The following is a 13339-nucleotide window of genomic DNA, read 5'->3' as shown; positions in this document are numbered from 1 at the left end:
ACCAACCAACCAACCAACCAACCAACCAACCAACCGACCGACCGACCGACCGACCGACCGACCGACCGACCGACCGACCGACCGACCGACCGACCGACCGACCGAACGACCGACCGACCGACCGACCGACCGACCGACCGACCGACCGACCGACCGACCGACCGACCAACCAACCAACCAGCCAGCCAGCCAGCCAGCCAGCCAGCCAAACCAACCAAACCAACCAATCCCTGGAGCTTTCGTTGGTTTGCGCCAGGCGAAGGCATTCCACCGTGTTGAAAATGGTTACTTGTTCGCCGCGCTACTATCATTTGCCTTTTTTTGATGAATTCGTTCAGCTCCTACGCGGCCTTTACACAGACCTTAGCAGCGAACTGGTACTTTACCGGCAGCTTTAAGATTAGGCGGGGGCATCAGGGGTGCCCGCCCTCGCCGGTACTCTTCATACTTTCGCTCGACCCGCTGCTGCGTAGGGTCGCCGCGGACAGGTGTATTCGAGGTTTTCCCGCAGTAGGGCAGGAGGTGGTGGTTGTATTTGCATAGGTGCACGATATTTCACTCGTCGTGCGCGACAATGACAGTTTGCTTTTTAACAACTTTTCAGAATACGCAGTTGTATCTGATGTGGTAGCGGTAAAACATTTATTGTGGGAACCAGGATACATTACAAGGATTGAGGTGGTTCCTGATCCTGGCTTGTGTCTGTCAGGCCTTGCCTGGCAGCGACCGCTTCAGCTCAGAAAACCAGCATTTTTTGCGCGGGTGGGTACGAGCCGGAGACCACGATCTCCCAACCCTCTTGGTCCGTGGGGCCCCATTGGTGCGGTGGCTTGAAATCTTCACATAGAAACATTATGTGATTGAAGGTGGCTCTAGGTGCGCCACATAGAATGTGGAGTCGTTCCGCCCCGGGTGTGCCTAGGCCAGTAAGCTGGGGAGGGAAAGGTTTTGGGTTGTACCTATCGCCAGATTATTTGATGGGGTTTTGAGAGAGAGGTATCAGGTGGAGGGTATAGGAGTCGTTGTTCTCGATAGTGAAGTGTTAAGTCGTGATAGGTGAGAAGTCGGTCCCGCGTGCTTCCCCAGTGTTCGGTATGCCCCGCTCGGTTGACGTGCGCTCGAGCAGTTGATTGGGCTTCCTCGTTATCGGGGTAGCCTTCATGGCCTGGTACCCAGACGATGTGAATGGGTCGGGGAGCTGTGGAATTAAAGGTTAAGATTTGATGGGCGACTGGATGTATTTTCTCTGTTTCGAAATTTTGACTGGCCGTTTTAGAATCGCTGAAAATGAGTGTGGCAGTGGAAGAGGAGATGGCTAGCGCTATGGCTGCCTCTTCGGCTTCTTTCGACGTTTTTCCTTTGACGGAGGCAGAAACTATGTTATTGAAGTTATAAGAAATCACACTGATGAGATATGCCATAGGGTGACTGTATTCTGCCACGTCTACGTAGGCCGCTTCGGTGTCAGTCGCATGTGCTTTGTGTAACGCCTTGGCTCGAGCTTCTCGTCGTGCCTTGTGGTGAGCAGGGTGATATTTCTAGGTAGGGGTTGTACGGTAAGGTTGTTCCGGAAGTGTCGGGGGACTAGGCGGCTGTTTTCAATGGGTGGACCAATTGGCTGGAGTTAAGCGCTGCGAGAATGAACTTGCCCGTCTTTGTGGAGGAAAGTCTGTTGATCTGGGCAGTACGATGAGCTTCCACTAATTCTTGGATTGTGTTGTGTACTCCCATGTTTAGGAGGCGTGTGGTAGGAGTAGGTTTCAGAAGGTGAAGGGCTGTTTTGTATGCCTGACGAATGCGTGCGCCCACTTTCTCCGGTTCTGCCTTTGTAAGATACAGATACGGAGTAAATGGACCATTCGGCTGATGACGAATGCCTGTACAAGGCGCCGGAGGTCGTGCTCTCGCATGCCTTTGTGCTTGTTCGCTACTCCTTTGATGAGTCTGATAGTTTGACGGGTGGTGATAGTCAGTTTCAGGATAGTTTCTGGGTTTAGTCCATTGTTTTGCAGGAACATTCCCAGAACTTGGTTTGCTGACCTCGGGCACTTGGAGCCCATCTATGGTGATGTGTATGGAGGAATGTTTTTGCTTGGTAAGGCGACGGTTTGGGTGGAGCAACAGGAGTTCGGATTTAGTTGGGGAGCACGCTAGACCGATGGATGCTGAGTTCGTTGCCACTACATCCGCTCCTGCTTGAAGAGTGTCCTCTATGTTTCCGACATTTTCCGTGGTCGTTCACAGGGTAATATCATCCACATAGGCGGTGTGAGAGAGGTTTGGGATTTGTGTTGGTTTGTGGGCCATCGGGAGGAGGGTGATGTTAAATAGTAGCAGGGAGAGGGCTGATACCTGGGGAGTTCCGCGATTCCCTAGAGAGAAGGTGAGGGATTCTATAGGACCGAGTTTGAGTTCCGCGGTGCGGTAGCCGAGAAAGGCTGCGATATATTATCGGGTTCGTTCTCCTACTCCTAGGCTGGAGAGGGCGTCAACGATTGAGTCATGTTGTATATTATCAAATGCTTTAGTGATGTCCAGAGCGAGTAAGGCTCTCATGCGGTTTCGATGCTGCGGATGTAGAATTTCTTCGGAAATTTGAGCATGATGTGTTGCGTGTCACAGAAACAACTGTGACAGATACTGCGCCTTTCCCTTCCGGTGAACCCATTATTGTTATTATTATTATTATTATTATTATTATTATTATTATTATTATTATTATTATTATTATTATTATTATTATTATTATTATTATTATTATTATTATTATTATTATTATTATTATTATCCAGCGGCCTCCCCTTTGATTTGCTTATCGCCCATGTGAAGCCTCTTGAGGCCTCCATATATTACTTCTGCGGTCGTCCCAGAAATACTCTGAAGGATAAAATGTAATAAATAACAATCAAAATGCATGCGAGAACACTAACTACAGCTGAAATATTACTTGCACTCTATGCCAAACTGACATCAACAACTGTCTGCACTTACTACCTGAAGTTTAACTTTCTGGCTGCCACGCTCCTAAGAGATATGGAATGCATTTCCCGTAACCGCTGTTTTGAGAGGTTTGCCGACATCACCCAGGTGCCAAGAGTTCTTGCATCGGGTTCGAAAGCACCAGGAATAGCGTTGGCCTGGCTAGCTTACCGCGAAAAGTAGCAGGCTTTAGGCCCGGCAAAAGTCGAGGCGTCGTCTAAGAACAACAACGTCTAATTTTGAGGATCCATGTAGAACGACAGGAAGAAGATAGCTACACGGTATTAAAGATACTGAACAAGGGTAGCGGGGTGAAGCCTCAGTTCTCAGGTCCGGCCAACGTTTCACAAGTGGAATTGTCTTCGTCTGGGCAGAGCGATCATCACTGGTAGGGATTTAAATACGCTTTTTCTGCCGAAGAAGAAAAGCTGGGGAGGGGGAGTTAGGAGGGTGGGTGAGAAGAAAGTAGGTCAAGGTGTGAAAAAGTGTTTCTTCAGTACATATTTCTCAGATTGGAGCCGGTAATACAGTAGCCTCAGAAAGAAATTAAAAGCGGCAGCAGCAGAAATGCTATAATGCGGGGTGGATGATTAGTCAGCACCTAAGGCAAGTTCGATGCAGACACATCTTTCTTGAGAAGGGACAGGCATTTCAAAGGGTCCTGATTAAACATACATCTGCAGGGGAACACTTCTCAAAAGCTATGCGCAAAGGGGGAGAAGTAACAAGACAGTGAATTACGTTGGCTTGACCTGCAAACTGAGGTTCACCCCTCCCCCATCTACACTTGTTCAGTCTCCTTTCATACCGCTTGATGTTGCACCTCGCAGAACGGCTAGAGAAGTAGCTCGCAGAAAGAAAGGAGACACGATCACATACCAGGTACCTCTACGACGACTCTTTGGCAGAGCGACGGCCGCTTGTATAGTCTCGCGACATTCCGGAGGGAGGGGAAAGAATTTCAAACAATCGCAACGATCGACGAAGGTTCACTTTCAGCCGGTCTCGCTGAAGCAGACACATTGACAGTTCTCAAGCATTCGCGGGACCACACGCACACGCAAGACACACGTGGCGAAATGGCGTGGCTGGGCAAGCGAGCCCGAGAAGCGTTGGGTAGCGTTGGCGTCGTGCTGAAATATTTCGAAGTGTCCCGAATCATTGACTGACGATCTTGAATCCGCTCCCACACGGCCGTGGCGAAAAAGTAACACCGCGCAGATGTCGCATTCTTTGTAGTGGCAAAACTCCTGGAAAGCGGGCGCATGGGAAGTGAACTGTAGCGCAACTGAACCGAGGCTGCAGATTCGTGCAAGGAGTTTCGTTTTGTATTTAGGCCTACTTGGTGCGCCATTCTCAAGGCTTAGCCGGCACGGCACTCACAACTTCTGAAATCGTGAAATGCGGGCAGGGAAATTCAAATATTATATTTTATAGGCACCTCTTAAAACCACCGTAGAGATGCGCCACTATACATTATCGAGCCCGCCGTTGCTTCAATATCTGCATTCTACTGAGTAATAGCCGAAAAAGAGAATGGACCAAGAACAAATAGACCCACACAGAGCCAACTTGCAAGTCAGCGCTTTTTGTGTCGACTCGTTCTTGGTCCCTTCTCTTCTTGCTCTATGGCTCCAAAGTTTGAACCAACACGCCCAAATTTAAGTGATCCACGTTCTAGTTGTCCCTGATTTGGCTCAGTTAATATAGTTATTATATCACTTATAGTTTAGGTTGTGTAGCTATAGACGTACTGCTGGTTGTTTTCTTTACACTGCTTACACCTTCATTTTTCAGGTAGCGTGTATTTTAGGATATATTTTTACCAAGGCAAACAGTGTCTCAACACAGGGTATGGTATGTGGTAGTGCATAAGAGCGCGAACTAAGGATTCTAGGATTTCACCCCGTCACACATGAGCAATTGTCTCCCAAAGTATTGAGAGCAATTCAATATATTGTTACGTGGAAGATTCACAGTCCCAAAGCTGTCCGCACAACTAACGTTGATGAGGGCACCGATTTCACAACACTCAGCGTCGTCGTCTTCTCGGAGTCTGTTGCACTTCTTCATCCTCATCACGAACAGCGAATACAGCTAAGTAACACTACCCCTCGGCGGGAAAAGCACAGTCCCGGTGCGGTCTATGTTAGCGAAATAGAACGTTGATGATAGGGCTTTAGACGGGACACATGCACTATTTCGGAGGTTGAAGCTGTGGACGTGGACTTCGGAACCACCGATTCAACTTCGTAGGTGACGTCGGTCACGGGGCGCAAAACACGGTAAGGGCCAGTGTAACGGGGCAAAAGTTTTTCACAGAAGCCCACTCGACGGCACGGGAGCCACAGCAAAACGAGAGATCCAGGAGTGTAGTGGACATCACCGTGGCGGCTGTCGTACCGGATCTTTTGAGAGTCTTGGGATGCAGAGAGCCTGGCATGAGCTATCCGGCGGGCATCATGAGCGCGGGTGACGGCATCACTGGTGTAAGTACTGGTGGCGTCTGCCGCGGGTAGAGAGGTGTCGAAGGGTAGTAACGGGTGTCGGCCAAATAATAAATAAAACGTTACGAAGCGGTAAGCCGATGAAGACAGGAGACAGAACATGACCGATGGCGATGGTAGATGACGTTTAATGAATGTTCGCGGGCCTAGCGCGAGTGCTCCTGCCCGCGCCACTGCCCGCTTCTTCCTTGTCGTCCGTAACATGACCCGGGGCCACCGAGCGATCGTCCCGATCGTGGACGAGGAAGTTTAGCGATGTTAATGATTTTATGGCATGATGATGGGCATGTCTGGATGCTTGAAGAAGAAGAGGAAGAAGGAAGAATAGAACGGCTTGCCGGTACGATGTCCGATGCGTGGGTTATCCGCCTCCCTTGGAGCTGTCAACCATCCGTCACCAGTGTCCATGGGACCGATGGCTCGAGGTCCCGTCGGGCAGCTTGGGCGGGGGTTGCGTGTTCGTGTCCATCGGTTCCTTCGGGTCATTCGGGTCTTTGGGGTCTTTCGGGTCCTTCGTCTCGGTTCTGATTCGTATGTCTGTTCTCCTTGTCTTCAGGTCCGGGCTGGGGGCTGGGCGGTGGTAGTTGTTCAGGTCTGGGCTTGAAGGGCTGGGGCGAAGATGCTCGGCGATGTCCCTGGGCCCTCGGTGATGGTCCCGGCTTTGAAGATGGCCTCTATGCTCCAAGGCGAGGATGGGGATGCCGTACCCCGCACCTCCACCAAATGTTACGAAGCGGTAAGCCGATGAAGACAGGAGACAGAACATGACCGATGGTGATGGTAGATGACGTTTAATGAATGTTCGCGGGCCTAGCGCGAGCGCTCCTGCCCGCGCCACTGCCCGTTTCTTCTTCCTTGTCGTCCGTAACAATATTAGCAAACCAGAGTATTTTATTTAAGATCTTGCGAAAACATAAATAAATGGGTAATACTGACTGCCATGTAATCGCTACATTAGCAATACCATGGAAAATTCTGGAGCTCATATCCTTGTTTTCTTTCGGGAAATATAGATAATCGATGTCTTAAGCCCGATTTTTCTGGCCCCGCAAAGCGCCAATAGTAATGGTAACAAAATGTGAAAAAATATTTTGCTCTTCAGCTTTTAATAACGTAATACCAAAGTTGTGGTGATTGTCTAAATTAGGGCCAATCCTTTTTATCATGTAGTCACGGAAAGTAGCTGAAAGCTTTGGATCTAATGACTCGCGCAATGAAGTACCTGCAAAACACATACTTTTTGTTACGAGAAACATGTTGCTGGCCACCGCTGGAAGAAAAAATGATAGACGACGTGGAACAAAAGTCAGAGCATAGCTTTCAAGGGCCACGACCCGGTCTCTCCAGTAAAGCCCACTAGTCCTAAATGCATGAAGCGGAACGCCGAAGTATTTTGGGAGGGCACGAGACCACTCAATTCTAGCATAATAATTCGGCATTGATCCCCATGAATTGAACCATAGACCCAAACATTTAGAGTTATTCATTTCAGCGTCAGCGACAATGTCAATCTGCTCACTAGTGCTTATAATTTTGTAAATACTGGGTTTATCAATGCAGAAAAGTGCCACATCATCAGTGCATGCAAGCACTTTGACTTCATTAATAAATACAACAAAACAACGAATATTGCAGTTTCGCAGTACGCTCAAACATGTGGCTCTAGGTAGAAGGCAAAGGTTAGATGAAACATAGGACAGCCTTGCTTCACGGATGATCGAATTGGCAGAGGCTCTAAAAGGCTACGGCTATGATCTTGCGAGTAGAACAGTTGTCGTTACAAATTTCTGCAGCTTTAAATACAGCGATTCAACATTGATACGCTCGAAATGAGAAAACAGAAACGAATGCCGGACGCGATTAAAAGTTCTTCACGAGGTTAATCTGGAGTAGATCAAGCTGCTCATAAGAGCGAGAGAAAGATTCGAGAATAGTACGTGCAATGTATGTTACTTCGTATGGAGTGGTCCCTCAAACAACACGTCTGATGATGGCCAATGAGAACAACGTTATTGGCCTGTAGCCATCAACTGAGCGCAATTTTTCTTTATCCGTGATCTTTGGAATTAAACTGTGTGATTCATTGTAAATGGCTTAGAAAGAACAACTACATCTAGATCAATTTACGTTACCTTTTTTTTGTTTCATGAGTTAGGCACTTCAAATACTTGTATTATCGGATTCATTTAGGCACATGTTATTTCCACATTGTGCGCTTTTCTTGCGTTGGTGTTCAATGTGTGTTCTGTATGCCCAGCTGCTTCGGCTCCGTAAGGGCGCCTTTAGTATTGAAAATAAATTAAGCAAATAATAAATATGTAAAGTATAACACACAGCAGGTAAATGCTGCGCGAAATGGATTCCGCAATGATGGCAGAGATACGTCGACATTATTTCTAGCGCGTACCGTCAATAAACGCTGCCCTAGGGCTTGTGGCAAACCACGTGGTGCCCGGTTCATCGATCACTCACGTCAACAGCCGCAATTTTCAAACGTGAAAAGTGTGTGTAATCCATCACGGTGATTGCCGGGTTTAACCGAAGCCTGCATGGCAAGCTACCTCCGTCTCACCGGCCGTATATGAGGAAGAGGAAGAAAATTTAATATTAGAAACCAGGAAGTTTTCAACACTTTGGGCTGCCTTTTTTGTGAAGAGTGTTATGAACTGTATTTTTGTTTAACTTGATTTGAGCCTTTTTTTAAGATTGCGCAATCAAAACTTGTTTCTTATTTCCCAGCTGAACATATATAGTAGGAAAGACAGGCGTGAACCCAAGTTGATGGCCTTATAGAAAGGGACAGGAACGCGGTTCACAGAGCTATCTGTGCTCTGTTGTTTCGTTTTAAACCTTTAGCCAATAAGGGCACAGAGAAAGTAATTTATAAACAAAACTTTAAATTTTTTATTGTCCTTAATGTCTAGTACCAAAACCTTGTTCGGAAAGAAAATCGAATTCAGTTGAAGCGAGAACGGGAAAAGTTTAAAACAAACCAGAAGTATCTAGTTGGGGCACTTACTGAGGCATTACATCTAAATCTCTGCTCGAAAAACAATTGTCCAGGTTATCCCTGTTAAACTTTTTATAATGCGAAAGCACGGGAACCTAGAGTTTGAGCTGTAAATGTGCCGACATCACACAGTTGTATGTGACAGCAAAACTATATACAACTGCAGCAAGTGCCGCTGAAGCACACTCTGGGTCAACGATGCTTCTGTTTTTCTTGAATTCTGATATTCAAGCCACTTCATCATTTATAACTATGTTCCTCGTTTTTATTCAGTCCTCTAGCAGTGCAAATATTGCCTAACAGGACGGTGGTACAGGTAAACACGCTACTCTGCTTTTCTCGGGGGTGCTGTCGTAAACGCCAGATGCATAACACAGTTATGTAACACTCTGTATGTTAATAATGTTATCATTAAGTTGAAATTTTTGCTTTCTTTCTTTAATGTTTTCTTGCGCACCATCTAAGAGGAGGTCAAGGTTAAAGATGACACAGCTGCTGACAAGGTCCCTGACCCCCTTACACAATATACACACACAAAAAATAGCGACGTTTTACGATGTTCGGCCCAGCAGTCGTCCTACACAGAGGCAGTGGGGACCAATACAAGAAGGAGTATACCAGTATCCCAGAAAATCTGGATCTTGCACCGTGGCTAGTGTAAATATATACGCAATTCCTAAATTACAGAATATAAAACGGAGAATTATGCATCTGAATGGTTGAGTAAGCGTTAAAATTTCTCCCCACATCGAAGACATCCAGCCGTCTCAAAACAGCACAAAGTAAATCATGTGCGACAACAAAGTTTAGGTGCTTTGTATGAAAGGAACACCGGCCACGCGTAACTGCTAATGCAATGAATACAGCCTTTGGGAGAAACCATGAAGTTTCGATGGTTTTTACGTGCCTTTGAGACAAGGAGTGGAAAGACTTCTGTAATAATCAATTTCCTCCATCGCACATTATAGCCTGTGTTTCTTATTTAGTTGGCGCGAGACGATGAAAACAAAAATGGAAACGACAAAATTATAGTACGATTTATGAAACCATGTCCATATCTTTTCGTTGCACGTAAAATTATTTCAGATCTGCTTTCGTTTTTTTCTCTGCAACTAGATTCCACTTCTAATGCCGGCAAGGTTAAAATGTTGCAATATCAACGATGGGTTTACATACCCCAAGTAAAAGAAGTCTCAGTGAGTAAAGCTTCTCGCAAAAAATGACGATAAACCTTTTAGCTGCTCGCTATGCAGCCCGAAATATCGTGTTTGTCTTTGGAAATGGTATAGCATGACTGCTAGGAAAAGTGTTTTACGGCTTTACGTTCAACAGCTGCTCGAACAAACCAAACCAAACCAAACCAAACCAAAAAAAAAAAAAACGTGAGGACGCTTAATTTTTATTAAAACTTGTTTCCCAGTGTACATGCAGATTGCAGTTTTTCTCCCTAGCGAAGAAATTGATTTCTTCGAAGCGCAAAAGGTGGTGGGCACGCATCAGGTTTCGCAAGAACCCCTAACGCAGCCACCGCGACTCGTTCAGAAACGCCGGAAAACGCGTTCCCTAGTGATATATACCGCACGCGAGCGAACACGTTCGGTGGCGGGGACGTCCGACGTCTTGAAAATGCGATTTTGTATTTTTCAAATGGGCGGGGCAGATATATTTTGCCCACGGCGAATTGTCCTTTTCGCAACAGCCTTGTACGTCAGCTATACATCATTTCCATCCTCGGCAGCGCTAGTGCTTCGTTTTTGTTCTGAAACGGCGCACCGTCATTACGTGCGCGAGACGCGACGTGCGCCTCTTTTCGCTATTCGATGCCAACCCTGCAGGCTTCTTGGTGAAGGTGTTCGATGGTAAAAGCAAAAAGCGGAGCAAGCGAACATCTTTCAGGATCAATCCTTCCACTGCCATTTCGCCACCTGCCTTTTCTTGGGCGCCCTGCAGAGGCCGTCGTAGCAAGTGCATGCTAAGGCATGTCTTCGAACTTCTGGTCACCATGGAATCGGGGCGCCAGTTTTACGGATCGTGCCACAGTGGCTCCGATGCCGGCACTGGCGGTAGGGGAGAAGAGTGGACACTGGCCTCCGCGGTCCGTTATCAGGCAACCCATGCGAAAGGATTCCCTGGCCGGTAATGATAACCCCCCAATCCCACGGTAAAGCAGCGCAATCTAACATGCCTGTATGGCGTTGCTCTCGCTTTTGTTAATTTTATCTCTTCAAGCTTTCCCCGCGATGGACCCGTGCGAATTCTCCCCATTTTGAAGCCATGCAGACTCCGTAACGGCCTTTTCCCCATATTCCTGCAAACTTTGTGTGTGTTACTGCTGCTCATACGTTCACGCATGTGCAGAAGATGCAACTTAGTTAAGCGTTCTCAGCAACAGTGCCATACATCTGAGCTCATTATGGTTGTTTAAGCTGCTGAGCATAGATTTTTGCTCGTTTCCTAGAACGTTTTTTGCATCTACGTAGAATATTTAATTCTCGCCAAGAACTTTTCAAAGCATGAACATTGTTCGAAAGTCGGCCTATGTGCTTACATAAGCTCAAATCGTAATAAAACAAATCAAGAAATAAATGAAAGACTCCAGAAAAAATTAGCAGTTCTAAAGTATACAGAGAGGGCTCGCGCTAGTGAGCAGCTCGCAGCGGCCGCTTGCTTGCGTGATGCAGGGCGCTTGGGGTCGAGACAAATGGCCACAACAACGCCACCGCCCGAACGAACATATGGCGACCGCTCCCTAAGTACTTTATCTGGTCGTCAATGGGACCTCCTCTTTCTTCCTGCGTGGGGACCTATGGGAGCCATCGGCTGTCAGTGTGGAGGCGGTGGTCGGTGCTAACGCTGGCTGCGTGCAAACAAATTATGACGGATAAAGAAAGAAGTGTGCTGAAGGGCCGAAGTTTTGTGCTACTACCCAGCCAGTAAGACTGGCTAAAGTTGGTCTCCATTCGCATATGGTCGGGTTAGGAGAAGACACTGAAAATAAAACAACGGAGATGATTTGTGCAAACAAGAACAGCGAATGACTTGCGTTTTTATGGCTCTTTTGACTTCGTATATTGTCTTTGTTTTCTTTGAAAAGTACTTTATGGTGGCAGGTAAAAGTTTCAAAGGTTTACTACGTACAGCGGGGCACCTGTGCATCCTACATGAATACTTTGGGCTGGGGCGAGCCTTGTAATATACCTACGACGCCCGCTTCGCCCCCCTCCCCTCATCCAAAACGTGAGCAGCAGAGCCAAATTGGGAATCGGCTCTTAATCCTGTATATATATATGGTAGCTCTCTATTGGCCTCAGTTCTAACCTGACCACGTTTCATCATCTAGTAGCATCGGTCTGGTGTCGGGTACACACGAGAGTATTACAGCAAAATCCGTACTCAGCGTTAAATAGCAAATGATAGCTAAAACGGGTCATACCAGAGAAAACCGCAAAGGTAGGACATCGGCCAATGTGGGGCTGGAGAACTGGCGCGCCGACACACTACTTGCAGAGGTTTTTTGTTGATTGTCCGCGGGCAAGCGGAGCATAAATATGGGCTTTATGCAAGAATTGCTTGGTATAGCTCAACTGCGGCAGCCCACAAAAACCAGCTTACGTTACTAAAAAAAGGTCGGTGGTCACTGCAGATTCACGGTCAATATCCGTGTACAAATTCCCTTGCCGCATTTTTCAACTGGGATGCATCGGCCGCATTATGGATGACCCAAGCGGCATGTCTCCATCATATTATGCATTCGGAATTTCGTTCCTGTAATGTTTAATATATGCTTCCATGACGTACGTAGGTTATATGATATATATTTCTCTAAGCATCTTTACTCGTGCACTTCAAAACACACGTTTTTTTTGCTGTAGTGCTCATATAATGTCTGCATAAATTTCGAACCATTGGCGAGAGTTATTGTGCTACCTTAGTAGGATGCACTTCGCTACCTCCGGCTCTACACACGTGGCTAAGATTCATATCACATGCATGGCCAGGTCATGAAAGGCATGTATTAGTTTCACGTATTCGCATGTTACAATAAAATCATTCCAAACAAAGGTCGCGAGCCTTATGTATATTACCTGCAATTAACAATTAGAGCACAGGCTCAGTCTCAGTGATGTGTATTGCCGACATTGTTGAAATTTAAAACTTTGTTTCTATGGAATGCACTTCGCCATTCAATTTAGAGCCCAGGTCCTCTGAGTCTAGGCGCGGGCAGGCGACGCATTGGCCACAGACGAGATTTTTTTATTATAATTATTGCCAACTTCACAATGTAATTTTGCACTCGCAATATGATGCCCAACAAACACAGAACGTGGATTAGAAAACCGCGCCACCTCTGGCTGCGTGATGCACTAAAAATTTCGCATGTGTAACAGCACTTCATTGTGAGAAGCATTCAGACACTCGGTCTTGTAACTTCAAGCCGTCAATAACACTGCGAACGGTGTCGAGAAAATATCCTCTTATTTTCCTCATACCTATGTCTGCATGACTGACAGCACTCCAGGATAACCGAATTCTGTAGAGGCCCAATGATCATGCCCAGCGGTAGCGCATCATCATTTTCAATGGGCAGAAATCTAATCCTGAATAAATACACGGGCAGGTCTTTTATAACAATTGGTTGTAAAATGTCCCAAAATTGAAAGTTTTACCAGCAGTTTAAGAAAACTTGTTCGATAGTTTGCGGCTGTGACACATGAAGCACTGATTTCGCGCGGTACAAAGAAACCCCTTCATTTATAAATACGTTCTGACCTTTAGAGTATTGCTGTGAAGCTTGAAAAAAAAAAATCTTTTACTCCACCTGGTACAGCCATACCTTTCATGT

The sequence above is a fragment of the Amblyomma maculatum genome, chromosome 6 (genome assembly GCF_055883805.1).
Source record: "Amblyomma maculatum isolate TAMU_Amacu chromosome 6, ASM5588380v1, whole genome shotgun sequence".
Classification (NCBI taxonomy): domain Eukaryota; kingdom Metazoa; phylum Arthropoda; class Arachnida; order Ixodida; family Ixodidae; genus Amblyomma; species Amblyomma maculatum.
The sequence above is the reverse complement of the archived record's forward strand: the minus strand, read 5'-3'. Positions refer to the sequence as shown.